Raw genomic sequence first — 18,993 nt, 5'->3', positions numbered from 1 at the left:
TGCCTGAGTGATTCTTATTTGTGCTAACATGCTCTGATAAAGAACTGACAACTGAGTTGCCACATCCACCAAAGAATACTCAAATGAAATCTTGCTAGAGGAGCTAAGATTATGGTAGATGACACTGATCCCATGGCTTGAAGGATGAACTGGACTGAAAACTGGTACTGTGAATTATTTTCTTGACCTGGAATCTGATAGTCTATACTCTTGAGAAAGGAAGAGAGGTTGTTACTGATATTATGTTGAAGACTGCTCCTATGAATTCCAAGGTTTGAGTGGGTTGTAACTGAGACTTAACATCATTTATGGTTATCCCCAGATGAAATCAAGTCTGAAGGACCAGATCTCTTGCTTTTGTTAGTAGATGCCTGGTCAGGGTGGTAATCAGCTGGTCATTTAGATATGGAAACACTTAGAAATCCTGCAGTCTCAGGTGAGTTGCCACAACTGCCATGCAGTTTGTGAACACTCTGGGGGATGTGGTGAGGCCAAAGGGCAGTGCTCTGAATTGACAGTGACTGGCTCCCAGCAGGAACAAATACCTTCTGGGTTGTCTGTTCAACTTTATGTCATAGTACACATCCTGAAGGTCTATCAAGCACATCCAGTCATCCTTGCCCAGGAAGGCTAGAATGGACTGAACAGTGACCATCTAAAACTTTGTATGTCGAACTGACCTGTTTAAAATGCTGAGATCCAAAACTGGCCTCCAGTCCCCTGTTTTCTTTGGCACTAAAGAGGACCTTTTGGATAACACTTTCCTCTAGCAGCTTTTGTATTTCTAATGTTGCTGTTTTCCTCTGAGTGGGTGGAACATCAGGAATTTTGCATACAGTTGTTGGTGGAAGGGAAAAGAAAATTATATAACCTATGGAAATGATCCTCTTAACCCAAGTATCTCTTGTTATGTCTAGCCAGGCTCTCTGGTGCAGGTATAGTCGACCCCAGATTGTTTCCAGAGGTGGACAATTAGGTCTCCATTCAGGAGTGCTGGTAGGGTCTATCAGAGAAAGAATCTCTGGAGCCCTGGTTTTGTAGGCCTCCTGTGCCACATGGTCAGTGACATCCATTAGAGCTCCCCCCTCTGCCCCTAGGAGAACTATCTTCATGTGTGTCCTGGAAAGGACTCTTGGGCTTTCTGAACCCCATTTTTTGACCACCTCATTGATTCCTAGAAAATGATCTTTGAGGGGGTCAAAAAACATACGCCCACTGCAGAGAGGGTTTTTCCATCCTTTTCACACCTGGAGAGTAATCCTTCACTTTTGGGCCAAACAATGAATTGCTGTCAAAGGGTGCATAGACAAACAAGGACTTGAAAGGGTCTACAAAATCACATAAGTGCATCCAGGCATGCCTCCTAATGGATATGCCTGAACCAGCTTCCCTTGAGGCAACTTTGGCTGAGTGTGAGATAAGCCTCATGGACAAATTTGAAATTGACTGGAGGTAGTCAACTGAAAGGACACAGAAGAATGAGCTTCAGCAGTAATGGTCCCAGAAAGGTATTCTGAAAGTTCCTTGATGAAGTCCTTTTGTAGCCTAGTAAAATGTGCCAAATAGTTCAGTGACCTAAGAGCAAATGTCACTGATGCATAAATATGCTTCCCAAATCTCTCCATCACCCTAGACTCCCTGGTAGGGGGATGAACAAAGGATCTGTGTTCATCAAATTCCTTCTTGGTGGCTGCTGCTATGACTAAGGCATCCATGGGTACTCCCTTACTCCAGAATTCTTTCCTGACTGGTGGAGACAGAATGACCTGGCCTCTTACGGACTGGCTCAACTGAGTCAGGTTCCTTGCATGCCTACCTAGTGACCAAATCAATGAGCTCATCAGCGGGTGGAGTAACCCAGGAGGTAGACTGGCCAGGTCCAAAAGCTTCTAGAAATACTGGTTCCTCTTTTGAAGGGTTGCTAGAGGGCCAACCACCTCTCTGCTTAAGGATCTTAAGATTGTCTCTAAATAAGAAATCTTTTGGAGATGATCATGAGGACCCTCAATGACTGACTCCTCTGGAGAGTCCAAGTGTCTCCTCTTGCACTTCTTCTTCTGTGGGACTTCCTCAGTGGCATATTCTGGTGAAATGTTGGAAGAGATTGTAAATCCTTGTTGGATGGTCTGGAGTTCATGAGCTGACAATCCCTGTGGTTTAGAATGATGTGGCTCTAAGTGCAGAGACATCTGGGAACTAGATTTGATCCAAAGGGGCTGCATCTGTCTGTCATATTGGAACAGAAAACACCATCTTCATTACCCTGAAGGCAGATCACTGCAGAGAGAAGGAAGACAGCAGCTCCAAGAAGGCAGGCTTCTGGATCACTGCCTCCTTCTGCCCTAACAGCAACCTCCTCATGGCAGAAGTCAGAGCCAGGCTACCTAATGCTGAAGTTCTGAGGGGCGGAGATGGCTCTGAAAACCATAGAGTCAACTTCAACTCCTTGGATCTGACAAGGCATCTTCGGATCCGAGAGTCATCCGGATCCAAAGAAGTCAGAGCCAGTGCACTCAGGGAAGTTTTCAATCAGAAGATAAAGGTATCTTCGGATCTGATCCAGATGGACCCAGAAGATTTGGATCCAGGGACACTGAAACAACCAGTGGGATCAGAGAAGGAGCAGATAACGGTGGTGTAATAGATGGATGGGCTCCCTAGCCGGAGGGGTTAGGAGACGGAAGAACACCTATCTGTATCTGCACCAAGAGGAATCACATCATTCTGTCCACATCTTCCTCAGTTAGACTCATGGAAGAATGAGATGAGGCAAGGGATGGTGACCTGGAACAACATCTGTCCACAAAGGGAGAGGGAACCATAAAAGACACTGGATCCAATGTTGTAGAATATCTTGTTCTCTGTAGTGTCTTCAGATCCAAAGAGCTTGGATCCAAAGATTTTTTCATCAGATCTGAAGGAGAATGGATCTGATCAGACTTCGGATCCTGTCTTGTTTTTTTCTTCAGGAGTTCCAAAGAAGAAATCAAAGAAGTTGATGGTCCTGGAGACTCAGTCAAAGTCTCTTTAGTTTTAGTCTTAGGGGACTGAGCCCCAGCAGTTGCCTCTTCAATTGAAGATGGAAGCAATCCCTTCAAAATTAGTTTATATTTCTACCTGCTATGGCCCTAGGACTGAAATCTTTGCAGATAGAACAGTCATCTTGAAGATGTTAAGAGCCTAAACAGTAAACACGTAAGGTATGGCATCTGAGAGTGGTAATTTATGCCCACACTTTTGGCATTTTTGAAGCCAAACAACTTAAATGTCCACAAACTCCAAATATCCACACAAATTGAACCAGAACAACAAAGCCACCACATAAATACTTTGTTTCTCACACATTTATTAAAATAATAAAAACACTACTAAAAGATTCAATTAAGCGCTTTCATTCAATACCAAGAACGTCTTCAGAACTGAACAACAATCACTTCAAAAACTACATATATACTATTCACTCCACCCCTTGATCACATGCTTTTAATTAACCAAATTATCATAAAGAAACTATGAACTCACAATTCGTAATGCTTTAATCTTACAACAGGAGATACAGTGTCATTTATACCTGGAAAACTAGTTGCATTTAATTTGATTTGCCATTTTAACTCTTTTACATTCAGATGTTAATCCATTGTATGTCCCTGAGGGTCCCTTCTGATAAAATCAATCACCTTAAAGCCAAATTTATGTGCTGGAAAATTCAACACATTTGTATAAGGCATTTGTGGTCTTGCTCTTTTTAATATCCAACAGGTGTTCATATACCTTGTCCCTCAACCTCCTTGAGGTTTTTCCCACATAAAATGCTGGGCATAACAAATGTTGGGTTAAATAAATCACATTACGTGACACACAATTAAGATGTCCTTTAACCTTAAATTCTACTCCATGAACTCTAACTTGGTCCTCCTCTATTATATACCTACATTTAGGGCAGGTACCACATTTATAGGTCCCCTCCCTCCCTGTTGGTTGAGCAGTAGATTTTTTATTTTCCAATATAAATTTAAATGATTTACCCTTTTTATAAACAGTACTAGGAAAATTACCAATTTTTGTTGATAACAGGGGATCCACCAAAAATATTTTCCAATTACTTTTAACACATTCTATTGCAGATGAACTATCCACAGTATAAGTGGTAATAAAGGCTGCTTTTAAAGTGTTGCCGTTACTCCTTATATTACATCGTTGTCTTGCTATTTGTCCACCACTGTTTAAGATGGGCACATATACTCCTAAGGATCTCTTCATAACCACTTTGGCCTTAATTTCCCTTAAAAAAGACTCAGAGTAACCTCTGAAAATGAACATCTGAAGGACCTCATCACATTCAAGTCTAAAAATATCAAAATCTGTTATCATTCTTGTAAGCGTAACCAGCTGGCCCTTAACTACTGCCTTCTTTTGATGTTTAGGATGCCAACTGGAATAATGCAGATAATTATTAGAAAACGTTGGCTTGTGATAAATAGTAGAGGTAAAACATCCCTTTTCCACATCTTTATTAATCAAAACATCCAAAAGAGTAATATTATTTTCCTTAGCAGAATAGGTAAATGATAAAAACTCAACTGTATTACTGATAATAGTAAAAAACTCTTGCAATCTTTCTATCGTGTCATTCCACAAAACAAATATGTCATCCAAAAAGCGTGTATATAAAGTCCAACTGTTTGCATATTCACTGTTAAATATGATTTTTTTCTTCCCACTCTGCTATTGCAAAACTCACAAACAGGGCAGTACACGTTGCTCCCATGGCCACCCCTATGGTTTGTCGAAAGTACTGCCCTTCAAAATAAAAAAAGTTGTTCTTTACCACTATTCCATAAGGGTGACCATGGTTTTAACCTTTTCTGTTGTCAAGCCTTCACAGTTAAAAAGCTGCTGTTCAAACCACAGTAATCCCATGTTATGGGTAGTGTTGCCACCTCTCTATTTTTTTTCTGGACTATCTGGAAATCAAATTGATTTTCCAGTAGTCCAGAAAACACTGTACAAACTCTGGTGTTCTGTTTCAAAATGGAAACATACTATCAGAGTTTATTAAATTGTCTGATTTTTATGCTTTTTTATAGAAATGCATAGTAAATCGTCTGAAAGCAAGCATTAGGAAAGGAAAAAGTAGGCGTTCCCAATCAACTGATGTCATAGTGACATCAAAAATGGGTGGAACGTAGATGGGAGAATGGTTCCGAATGGGAGGAGTTACAGGTGATGCAGAGACATGGCCTTACTCCGGTTTTAGCCACAACAGAAGGTGGCAATCCTAGTTTTGGGGATGACTGAATATAAATTTTTTACATCTATGGTGACCAAAAAGGAATTAGGATGAAAATTTGCTTTGTTCAATAGTTCTAAAAAATGCCAAGAGTCTTTACATATTTGACCCAAACCCAGTAAATTCTTCTGTAGCTTAGAGTCTATGAACTTCTCAATAAAAATGTTTTAGAAAATTTTGCATCAACAATAAGTCTGAAGGGGGGTTGGTGGGTATTTTATGCAATTTAAGTATTCCAATATTAGTCGCTACTTTAGGTCTATTATTGTACATAAACTCATAATCAATCCTAGCAAGAACTTCCAGTAGCAAATTATATTACATCATATCAGTTTTGGAATACGCAATATTGATTTCATTTTTAGATGTCATAGCATATGTATCTTGTATCAACAATTGGTTCATTGTGTTAGAATAATCCACTTGATCCATTACTACCCTTATCGGGTTTCATTACCTTTAAGTTCCCATCAGCAAGAATTTTGGCCAACAAATTCTGTTCTTTACTTGATAAATTAACATAATTACATCTACATTTTTCACTATGAACCTTTCATATCTCTCTCACATAATTTTTCAAACAATTGTAGCTCCTGTTTAATCGCTGGATTAAAAACACTTGGCCTACATATCATAGTGGTCTCCTCATTAACATTTGCATTATCAAACCACAATTTAAAATTCAACTTCCTAATAAATAATTTTAAATATATTATATAATTTTAAATCTATTATAGCTTCTGTAATGTCCGCTCTTCTAGCTGGAACAAACGTGAAACGTTTTGCCAGCATATCAGCATGTGCTACATGTAGTTGCTTGGAAGAATACTTATAAATGCTAAAATCATTAAATGAAATCATAATAACTCTCAAAACCATGTCCTCATTGTCATTTAAGATTTTATCAATTACTTTTGCCATTTGTTCTGTTTGTATGTTTTTTTCGGCCTGGCTCCCTGCTATAAGTATGTCTTGTTTTTTTGTTGGTGTATGAGGCCCTCTGTTCCTGATTCTCACCGACCTTCTCTCCATTTCTTGTCCAAAAGGGGCTCCACCCCTTCCTGAACTTGTATTAATAGAGTCAGAAGCAGCAGGCAGAATTTTTGAAGTCAGCAGGCCCTTTGTCAGACATGACGACTTATGAGAAAATAAGGAAAAGAAAAATAGAGAAAGATGAAAAGTTTTTTTTTTAAGTAACAAAGAGAAAGGTGAAGGTAAATACCAAAAATGGTGTAAAAACTACACTAACATGTATAACAGGAAGTTATAGGAAAAAAAAGTACCAACAATGGTAAACAAGAATTACACTGAATGTAAACAGTAAGGAAAGAATATATATCTATAAGTCAAAGAAGGAAAATGTTAGAAAAATGTGTATTTGAATACATGAGAAATGCTAGTTTAAAAAGCAAAGTAGTATACAATGCATTTTATTCTATTAATCATATAATAGTAAGAATTAATTCATGTACAAATGTAAGTAGTTTTGAAACTGCAGTGTGGCTTGAAGCAAAGCTGATCTTTGACCCTGGCAGAGTGTTAGCTTAGCAAGTTTTAATGTTTATGCTTTTCACAAGTGATTATCTGCTGGGTCAGGAAATTAAATGTGTGGAATAATGAAATCTTCTGCTCTTTCCTGTTGGAATGATTTGGCCTTGTATATGTGTTATTGAGACAGCACGCAGCTGTGTGAGAAAGTGTAACAGAGAACAAAGACGTGTATTAAAAGACTGAAGCTGCTATTGTATTCGAACTGATATGAAAACCTTGAAGAAGTAACTTTACAGAAAGACATTATGTCTGACCAGCTGGATAGCAAGGCCGTATTGTATCTAGAGGAAAAGTTTTTTTTAAATATACAGCATCAACAGCTTTATGAATAACAGATTGTAAGCTAAAAGTGATGTAGATGCCCTGTGACATATCACGTCAGTAAGGTGGGCATAGCTTAAATGTTAAACCTATATAAAATTGTGTGCTTCCTGTTTCATGTCAGACAAAATTCTGTACTTGTACGTTTTTTGCCTCCTGGTGTACGCTAGTAAACTTTTTATCCTGAACCTCCTGTGTATTGAAATCTTATTTTATTTAACAGTTTGGTCCTTCGCAGACGGAATTCCCTTAGTAAGCTGCAGATCAGAGCGTATCGGTGGTCGAATACTGCGCAGGAGAAGTTACCAAAATGGTTCTTGACTGAAAAGACCTCCGACTGAATTGTCGTGTAAAGAGGCTGGCCACTTTCTGATCTGTGGCCGAGAAGCGGAACTTGGACTTTCTCAATACCGGAGGCTCAGGTGGGAAGAATTTGCCTTTTTTCTGTTTTAGATCAGGGACTAGGTTACAGTATATTGTTGACAAGATTTGTTTTGCAGATCAGGGACAAAAGGAAGTACTGTATATTTGGTCATAGATCAGGGTAACAGAATAAGGTAGGCAGTTATTCTAGATAAACTGTGAACAGGAACTGAGAACTTGATATCATGTGATAAAAAAGGGTTACGTAACATTTTCTTTGACATGGGTAATCAGTGCACTAAAACATTGCGAGATCCGCCCCTAACCGAAGACGCAAAATACATGCAATTACAACGTTCTGATAATGTTAGGTATTATACAAAATGGGTTAATAAATATGAATTTGATGGTAAACTAGATAAAACTTCACTAGTTAAACTCCTTAAACAGCTTAAATCTGATGCGGGAGGTCAGGCAAAAAAGCAACGCCAATTAGGCATTCCTCAGGCACACAGGTGGATTGAGGAAGCAAATCGTAGAGAGCAAAAGCTGAAAAATTCAAAAACATTATTTTTAGACAAAGAGGATAATAACTTGGTAATAGCAACAGCTCCTCCTCCTCCTCCCTTGCCCCCTCCCTTACCCTTTTCAGGATATGAATCGAGTGGACAGGCTGGTCCACCTCCGCATTATCCTGAAGTTTCAGCAAGACCACAACCATTTGTTAGAGATCCTATTGAAACTAGGTCCCGAACACAAAAAACACATAGGGACACAGAATCATACCAAATAGAGAGAAATCTACAGGATGAGAGTGAGGAAGAAATATGCCCACTTATAGAAGTTCCAAATCCTCAGGCGGGACAGGAAGATATCCGGAAGGCTATTGAGGGAATCCCCCATCCGAAAGTTGATTTTACGAAATTTTTAGAAGATTTACAAGGCATGAGATTGAGTTACCACTTGAATGGGGAAGAAGTAGAAAAAGTAGTAAGACAAATTATAGGTCCAGATTGGCACATGATTTGTGGCACCTGGAATCCTCGTAATGCAGAGCTTAGACCACTCCCACATAGTGATGCGGAGTTAGACAACAGAGTGAAAGGTCTGACAGACTGAATCTCTGAGAAATGAAAACCTAGAGCAGACTGGACTTGCATTAATCAATGCATACAACAGGAAAATGAGACAATAGATGGGTATTATGCTAGATTATTAGAATGTTTTAATAATCATAGCGGTATGTCGGTTCCTGAGAACCAAACGAATGATTCCCCATATGAACAAACCATTAAAAAATGCATTTTTGAAAGGTTGCATTCCACCTATTAGTAGCTTCATTATGAAGCATATGATAGACCATCGAACAGGGAGGCTACAAGCCTTACTCGAATACACTAGACATGCTGAAAGACATTTTAATAGTAAAAAGAAAAAGAAGGCGCAAGTCTTCACTGCTGAAGACGGAGCTGAAGTGTTTGTATTACAGTCAGGTAAAAAGGGCAAGAAGAATGCCCAGGGAAACAAACAGTCTGACAAATGATCAGAAGATTTTGAAGAGAGAAAAAAGAGAGGTGAATGCTTCAAGTGCGGGAAAAAGGGACATCTAGCAAGGGATTGTAGGCAAAACAAAAAGGTAATTACAGAAGATAAGGGAGATGAGGACTGACTATATGATAGTGAAGATACATCATGTGAAAGTCAGAAATCATCAAGAAAAGTTACTAAACAGAAAACAAATGTAAATATGATAGAAGGAGTAGAGGAAGTGCAAGTAGATATGGAGGATGAAGAAAGTGAAATTTTGGACTTAGCATTATTGAGCCTAGTGCTCTACTTAGCAGATACGAAACCGGAAGTTACACTTCTGGTGGAGGGAAGGGAAGTCAAATTCCTGTGTGACTTAGGAGCGTCACGGACTTTGATACACCCCTCCAAATTACCAGAACATTCCGAATCACCTGATTATATACTAGTAAAAGCCGCAAATGGACAGCTATACAGGGAACCACTTTCCCATGATATAGCAATAACTGACCCTGTTTCAGGTATGACCCAGAGAAGTAAAATTGTTGTTTCTGCAAAGTGTCCAGTAAACCTATTGGGCAGGGACCTTATGCAGATATTAGGCATAGCAGTAGTTCCAACTGTACAAGGTATGGAGACACAGAGACAAATGGATACCTTTGTAGTGCGAGCGGATGGTGAAACTTTTTACTGGTACAGCCAGGACCTAGTCACGACTGGTCCAGGGGCAGTAACTGAGGAACTGATTAACGTAGCCATCAGTAAAGCCCCCTCCCTTGACACTGATCAACAGCATTTGTTACACTGTACTCTATACTACTGTACAACACCAGGACCTGATAGAGAGTATGAGCAAGAATTGTTTAAAAATCGTGCAACTAGATTGGTTTTGCGTACTTTGTACTGGGATACTGAGGGGAACAGTGTAGTTAGCTGTTCATTACCTCAAGAATTCCTTGCATTGTATAGATCAAATTGGTTACCACATGTCAGCTTGACAAAGAACAAAAGTGTCAAATGGGCAGACTTAGGAGAAAAAGTAACAAGATGGGAGAAACAAACTGATTTAGAACTATCAGAACAAGGGATACAAAAACAAAAACTGAATTGGTTAACACAGACACATCCAGCTGTACACTTGCAATCTAGCGAGGACAGTTGATTAGCGTTCCTATTAGAAGAAGAAGAAAAGGCCTTATGTGAAATTCCAACAACTCTTTGGTCAGCAGACAAGTCAGATGTAGGACTTATTCGAACAGCAGGACCAGTTACAATAACCCCAAAGTCAGCATTTAGACCACAGAAAAGACAATACCCTTTCAGAAAGGATGCAGAAATAGGAATTAAGCCTATAATAGCAGCATTACTCAAAGAAGGAGTACTGGTAGAATCTCCTGATTCACCATGTAATACACCCCTATTTCCTGTTAAAAGCAAACGGGGAATGGCGGATGGTACAAGATTTACAAGCTGTAAATAATGCAGTAATACCTAGAGCACCTACTGTGCCAGACCCACATACCTTGTTAAACGATTTAGAACCGCAACAGAAATATTTCTCTGTGGTAGATATTAGCAATGCTTTCTTTTCAATACCTATACATCCTGATAGTCAATATTGGTTTGCATTCACATTTCAGGGTAAAAGGTATACATATACTCGACTACCACAGGGATATTGTGAGAGTCCAACAATATTTGCTCAAGAAATGGCTAGCAACCTGGCAGGGTTTACCCCACCGGGAGGTAGTCAAATTCTACTTTATGTAGATGACATCTTGCTAGCAGCCCCTACCCAGCAACAAAGTAGGGAGGATACTGTAGCATTATTGAAATTTTTAGCAACACAAGGACACAAAGTAAACAAAAGTAAGTTACAACTTTGGAGAAAACAAGTTAGATACTTGGGATATGTAATATCCAATGAAGGTAGAATACTAGATGAGGAAAGAAAAACAGCAATTTTGCAAGCACCCAAACCAACAACCAAGAAAGAAATTATGTCTATCTTGGGTACAACTCATTTTTGTCGGAGTTGGATACCAAATTATGCTTTGGAATCTGCTCCACTGACTGACTTGATATATAAGACACCAATGGCAGCACAAGGTATCTTACAATGGACACCCAAAGCAGAAACGGCGTTCTGCAGGTTGAAGCAGTTGATAGCTTCTTCATTAGTTTTAGGACTTCCGAATTATCATAAATGTTTTTTTCAGACCGTAGATTGTAAGCAAGGATATATGACGTCAGTATTGACGCAACAACATGGGGATAAGCAATGCCCCATAGCCTATTATTCATCACAGTTAGACCCAGTGACGCGATCTTTGCCTCACTGTGTACAAGCAGTGGTTGCAGCTGCAATGGCAGTACAGGCTTCAGCCTCAGTGGTGTTATTCCACCCTCTCACATTGAGAGTGCCTCATGCAGTTGCAATAATTTTACTGCAAGAAAAAGTGGCATACCTTTCCCCTGCTAGACATCTTTCGTGTATGACTATACTGCTGAGCCAACCTCATATGACAATTGAACGATGTATGACATTAAATCCATCAACATTACTCCCAACTCCTGCGGATGGCGCACCACACAGCTGCCTGCAGGAAATTGAACAGTTAGCTTTACCTAGACAAGATCTCACAGATATGCCCTTGGATAATGCCGAGGTGACATATTACGTGGACGGCTCATGCAGAAGGGGTCCTACAGGGAAGAATCTGGTAGGGTATGCAGTAGTTACAGACAATGAAATTTTAGAAGCTCAATCCTTACCACACAACTTATCTGCACAAGCAGCAGAATTGATAGCTTTGACGAGGGCATGTACTTTAGCAAAAAACAAGTGTGTGAACATATATACTGACAGTCAGTATGCTTTTTCTACAGTACATGTATTTGCACAACAATGGAAAAATAGAGGAATGATAACATCCAGTGGAAAACCTATTAATCATGCAATTTATTTTGGAATTATTAGAATCTATTCAGTTACCTACCAAAGTAGCTATTTGTAAATGTGTAGCTCATACAAAACAACAGGATAAGATTTCGAAAGGCAATGCACGAGCTGATGCAGCTGCAAAGCAAGCAGCCTCAGACTCAGAAACTTTACTTTTAAATGAGGAATTACAACCCTCTGAGATTTTAGATTTAGACATGTTAAAAACAATGCAGACACTTACTACAAAAGCAGAGAAACAAAAATGGGTAAAACGAGGTGCAATTCTTGAGAATGGACTGTACATTTCCAAAGAAAGAAAACCGATATTGCCGTCTAATTTATTTAGATATGCAGCTTTGTTGAGCCATGGGCAGTGCCATGTCTCAACAGGGGGGATGGTACAGTTAGTAAACCGAATATTCCAAACATATGGATACACAAACTACACAAAAAAATTTTGTGCAGCTTGTCATACTTGTAACAAGCACCATGCACAAAGAGCATTTAAAACCAAGCAAGGAAGTTTTCCTATACCACCATACCCGTTCCATACTATTTGTATGGATTTCATAGAATTGAATAAATGTGAAGGGAAAAAGTTTTGTTTAGTTATTGTAGACATGTTTTCTAAATGGGTAGAAGCTTTTCCAATCAAAAACCCGGATGCAGCAACAGTGGCAAAAGCCCTGATAAAAGAAGTAATCCCTAGATTTGGCATTCCGGAAAGGATTTATAGTGACAAAGGCACACATTTTGTAAACCAGACAATCCACCAACTTGGTAGATTTTTTGGTATCTCCTTAAAGAACCATTGTGCCTACCACCCACAGTCAGCAGGACTGGTGGAAAGGTACAATGGTACCCTAAAGAACAAACTTAGGAAGCTAGTAGAGGAGACCCAAAAGAATTGGATATACTGTCTGCCTTTAGCACTGCTGAATATGAGAATGGTTCCAAATGTAAAGGGTTTGACTCCCTTTGAAATGGTTTTTGGGAGAGCATATTATGTGCCTCAGTGGAAAGCTCTCATGCCTGCAGAGCAAGAGGCTGACAGTTCATTAGCTAGTTATATGAGGAAACTGTTAACAAATAAATCTGTTTTGCAGTTTAACTCTTTTTCAGATAAGGAACAGACCAGACTGGTGGAAGCAGTCTTGGCCCCAGGATCGTGGGTTTGGCTGAAAGTGATGAAAAGGAAGAATTGGGCGAGTCCAAAGTGGGAGGGACCGTACCAGGTTCTGTTGGCAATGCCTACTGCAGTTAGAGTGGCCGAGAGGACGTCCTGGGTTCATTTGACGCATTGTAAACCGGTAAAGAACTTTCAACTTGATAAAAACTTTGTGAGTGATACACAACCAGACCGAGATGGCCAAAAACAAAGCGAATAGAAATTTAGATCAACCCCAGAGATGTTGCATAATCATTTTGTTGAGTGTACATTTATTGACTGTAATTGTGACAATTTTCCTCTTGTTGTGGTTTATCCTACACACAACCACACAAGTGAAAGTGGGAAGGCGTGATGAAACGTCTATAAACTGGCATCCAAATTTTAACACATACCTAGCCATGAAACATGTATATGCAGAGACTATGAACATTTCAAATTGCTGGGTTTGTACAGCCATACCAACAGCATATGGAGGACTGATAATGTCCGCTGTCCCTTTGGGGATAAATGAGACTTGGAAGAATTTACTTTTCGATACAGGAACTGTGAGATCACAGGACAAAATAGCTTTATTTTTACCTGTCACACAAAAATGAGTTGTATGTTTCTATAAAAATGATACCCTCCAGGTGGGCTGGAGCAATTGTAATATAACCATATCTTACCGATGTTATATTAAGAATGGTAATGGCAATAGTTTTTGCAATACTAATTATGAATTGTATTTGAACTCATTGAAAACAACTATGAATGACATTCGCAAAAATCCAGTTTTGTTTAAACAATTGTCAGTTATAGATCAGAAAATGTTTCATGCAGGGCTGATGTGTATTAGTACTAAAGTAGAAGACTGTTATTTTATTTGTGGGAAAAAGGCATATAAATGGTTACCTGAGAATTGGTCCAGCAGTTGTTTTTTGGGTTATTTGGTTCCGGCAATAAGACATACTGCACAATTACCTCTGGGTAAGATATGAAACGTGAGAGAAGCAGCCCGAAAACCCGAAGGTCCAGTTGAAAAACCTGTGAATCCAGTCGGAAAGATCGAAGCTGGCTGGAAAGACCACAATTCAGTAAAAGACAAAAGTGAATTGGCTCATATGGACTTGAGTGACAGTGTTATATCTTGGGCAGGAATATTCCCAGCCTATGGAGCAGTCAAATCGATCTGGGAGCTGAGGAAGTTGTCGAAACTTCTCAAAGTAATGAGTAATGCAACTTTTTCCGCCCTAGAACTGGTGACTGATGAACTGAATGCAATGAGAACTGTTGTGCTACAAAATCGAATGGCTCTTGACTTCACCCTAGCGGCGAGAGGTGGTACATGCGCGCTTATCAAGGAAGAATGCTGTGCTTATATTCCTGACAATCGTCATGAGATCAATAACCACCTAGAGGTAATTCAGCAAGTATCAGCCATGACTGAACCAGGCCCAAACCCACTGACGGACTTTTTCCAGAATCTATTTGGGGGGTGGGGTTCCATCCTAATGAATATTCTGATTGCCATTTGTGTGGGTATACTCCTAATAGGAGCATGTGTTTGCTGTGGAATTCCCTGCATGAAAAGATTAGTCAAAGATTTTATTGATGTATCTGTTACTGAAACTTTGTACCAAGATATTGAGATTGAAAGATTGATCTCAGATGACATTTTTTTCTGAAGTATAGATTGAATGACTCACCTAGCTGAAAATCCTAAATGGAAAAGGCTAGGAGATGAAATGACACTATGCATACTTCAAAATAGAATAAAAAGTATTAATAGGGGGGAAAATGTTAGAAAAATGTGTATTTGAATACATGAGAAATGCTAGTTTAAAAAGCAAAGTAGTATATAATGCATTTTATTCTATTAATCATATAATAGTAAGAATGAATTCATGTACAAATGTAAGTAGTTTTGAAACTGCAGTGTGGCTTGAAGCAAAGCTGATCTTTGACCCTGGCAGAGTGCTAGCTTAGCAAGTTTTAATGTTTATGCTTTTCACAAGTGATTATCTGCTGGGTCAGGAAATTAAATGTGTGGAATAATGAAATCTTCTGCTCTTTCCTGTTGGAATGATTTGGCCTTGTATATGTGTTATTGAGATAGCACGCAGCTGTGTGAGAAAGTGTAACAGAGAACAAAGACGTGTATTAAAAGACTGAAGCTGCTATTGTATTCGAACTGATATGAAAACCTTGAAGAAGTAACTTTACAGAAAGACATTATGTCTGACCAGCTGGATAGCAAGGCCGTATTGTATCTAGAGGAAAAGTTTTTTTTAAATATACAGCATCAACAGCTTTATGAATAACAGATTGTAAGCTAAAAGTGATGTAGATGCCCTGTGACATATCACGTCAGTAAGGTGGGCATAGCTTAAATGTTAAACCTATATAAAATTGTGTGCTTCCTGTTTCATGTCAGACAAAATTCTGTACTTGTACATTTTTTGCCTCCTGATGTACACTAGTAAACTTTTTATCCTGAACCTCCTGTGTATTGAAATCTTATTTTATTTAACAGAAAACTATCAATAAAAAAAAACACATCTCAATGCAAACTCGGGAGCTCAGGCTGACCATGTTTTTTCACAAAAAGCAGCAAACGAGATCTGAGGTATGTTAGAGGGTGGTGCATTATGGGTAAGGGAGGAGCTTGAGAGCTTTTTCGTTGCCACAAGTTTTAGTAATGGCTGAGTCAGATCCGAGGGTCAGATCTGAACCCAGCAGTTGAGGACAGAATGAAAATTGACAACATCAAATCTACTAATTGCCACAATCAGTTGTGAGAGAAGGTTTTAAAGTCAACAGTGAGTCAGATCCATTTATTGCCACAATCAGTGGTGAGAGAAGGTTTTAATGTGAACAGAGATTAACCTGAAGACCTCAAAGTTAACTAGAGAGAAATCAAAAGAGTTCAAGGAAATACTCAGGGCACTAGCAAGAAGAAGAGGAAATAGGTGGAATTGAAGAAGAATGGCAGCTCCTCAAAACAGCATGAGTAAGGAATACAGATCAGATATGCAACTGAGGCAGGTATGGAGGCAAGGTGGTGAAATTCAGAAGTCCAGGAAGTCATCAAAAGAAAGGAGGAGTGCAGGAAAAAGTAGGAGATAGAAAAGATGAACCAGTCTACAAAGGAATACTTGTTGGCTAACAAAGAGGCTAAAACAGGAGTTGCAATAGCAAAGAACAAGGCATCAGAGGCACTTTAACAGTTTCTGGAAAGTGTCTCAGTAAATTGCACAAAAAAACTCTCAGGTTACAAAGCAAAGACAGAAAGATAAAGAAGATAGTCAGACACCTTTCATAAGGGATGCCAGAAGCAACCTGCTCACCAATCCATAGGACATCAAAGGCAGATGGAAGGAGAACTTTCAGCAGCTTCTGAATGACAAAAACCCCACAAAAGCTGTACTGTCCCAGACACAGCCTATAATGAAAGAAGAGGAGGAGCCCACCCTAGAAAAAGTAAGAACATGACTAAGGAAAATGAAGTCATGAAAAGCAGCAGGCTCAGAAGAGGTCAAAGCAGGTATTTTCAAGATGTTGGTTGAGATATGGTAGAAATGGCTCCTGGAGGTACTCATAGCTTTATGCAGAGAAAGGCATATCACAGATGACTGAGAAATAAGCATGCTAGTGCCAGTGTACAAGAAAAAAGAGGACATCCAAAACTGCAGGCACTACAAAGGTATCAAACTCTGGTCAGACTGCATCAAAGTTCTGGAGAAGGTGATTGATAAATGAATACACAGAGGAGTAGACAGTAAGACAGGAGATGAACAGTTCAAGTTCAGATCGCAGTGCAGCACAGCTGACCTGATGCTTATAGTGAGACAGATAGTTGAGAAGAAGCAGAGATGGGTAAAAAGAATCCCACTGGGCATTTCTAGACTTAGAAAAAGCATATGATAAGGTCCCAAGAAAGCTGATCTGGGCTGTCCTGTAGTGGGTTAAAGCCCCACCAATACTGGTAGAATTAGTGCAGGCTATGTACAAGGACCCAATGACTTGAGTACAAACAATATACAGTCTCACAGAAGGGTTCCCAGCAGGACTGGGTGTGCATCAGGAGTCATCTCTGAGCCCACTGATGTCCATACTGGGATGGATGACATTAACAAACAGTTTGGATGGGGCAGATCAACAATGTTGCTGTATGCAGACAATGTGCCACTACATGCAGACTCTGAGTGAGAACTTCGGCAAAGGACAAGGAAACATGATGCAAAACTGAAGGCACATGGGAGGAAACTGAGTACAGATAAGACATCTGTAATGGTAGTAAATGGGGAAATCAGAAGATGCTGAGAAATGAGATAAAAGGGAAAATAGTGGAACAGGTTAACAACTTCAAGAATCTGGGAGGGGTGGTTGAGAAGAAAGGAGGTCTGAATGATGAGGTTCAGGCTAAAATCAGAGGAGCTACAGCCAATGGGTATAGTGTGTCAGGGGTAGTGTATGAAAGAAGAATGCCAAAGAAGATGAAAAGTATGGTGTACAAAACAGTGGTGTGACCAGTGCTACTGTATAGTACAGAAACTTGGGCAGTAAAGGCAGAGCAGTTGAGGAAGCTAGAGGTGATAAAGATGAAGTGCCTCAGATGGGTGGTGGGATGTACACTGGGGGACTGATGAAGAAATGAGGACAGATAAGGTCAAAGGAAACAAACCACAGTGGTTTGGGCACATATGCAGAAAAGCAGAAGGTAATATGGTAATGAAGATTTGGATAAGATAGGAAGAAGGCAAGTGGAAATGAGAATGTCAAGCAAAGAGACGGACAGATTGTGTGAGAGAAGACCTACAGCAGTTAGGCATGACTATTGATGAAGGTAGGAAAGTGGCATTGATTCAAGAGAGATGACAACAGCTGACATGACACCCCGACCCCATGAGAAAATGGCAAAAGGGGAATTGATGATGATTTACTTTATGAATGTTGTGTGTCTAAATCCCTTTGTAAGCATTTTCATGTGGATAAGCCAGCATGTTCATGCTTTTATGACATCTCAGAGGTTTGTAAAAGCATACAAAAACATCTCCTTCATCTAATTCTGTCTGCACAGAAATATATTACATAAGCAGCCTCTAAAGACCCTAGTTTCACATGTTCACAGATACCAACAGGATACATAGAATTTCTTAGTGTATACAATGAAATATGACAAAGAGGAACATAATGTTATTGTTTTTTATATACATATTCACTCTGGACAAATATTAACAGTGAGGAAAGACTTAGAAGCATTTGATTAAGTCCAGAAAATACGACAGTGATAGTTTAGCTCTACATTAGAATGCACTTACTTGTAAAACATTCTTACAATGGTGTTAGGCCAGGCTAAGGGGGAGGATGTCCCCTGTTGTAGAAGGAAGTTACAATCTACAAAAACACAAAAAACTGACAGGCCAAAAATGAGCCATAAAGATGACAGAGAGGACTATTAAGGATAAGAAAGAAAAAAATGTATTGTTACTACTATGCAAAAAGCCCAGAATTTCTGGAAAGAAGATATTTAAAAAGATTAAGTGCGAAATTAGAGAAAAGAAAAATACCATCACAAGAAAGACTGCCAAAAGCTTCAAATGCAAATGTGTGTTCATTAGTAGAATAGATTCATGAAAAATGTTATATAGACCAAGAAACCTTGGGCCATTTGGAAAAAGGAGTGACTAAGGAACTGTGAAAATATAAACAACAAAACCTAAAGATTTTTGAAAGGTGTAAAAAAGAAACATGGACATGGGAAAGAATGAGAGATCTGATATGATGCAATATTTATGCAAAGGCACCCAGATATGAAAAATTTCACAATACAAAAAATAAGATAAC

Source organism: Protopterus annectens, chromosome 4.part1 (genome assembly GCF_019279795.1).
Source record: "Protopterus annectens isolate FY-2018-M chromosome 4.part1, PAN1.0, whole genome shotgun sequence".
NCBI lineage: Eukaryota > Metazoa > Chordata > Ceratodontiformes > Protopteridae > Protopterus > Protopterus annectens.
This window is presented reverse-complemented; position numbering follows the sequence as displayed.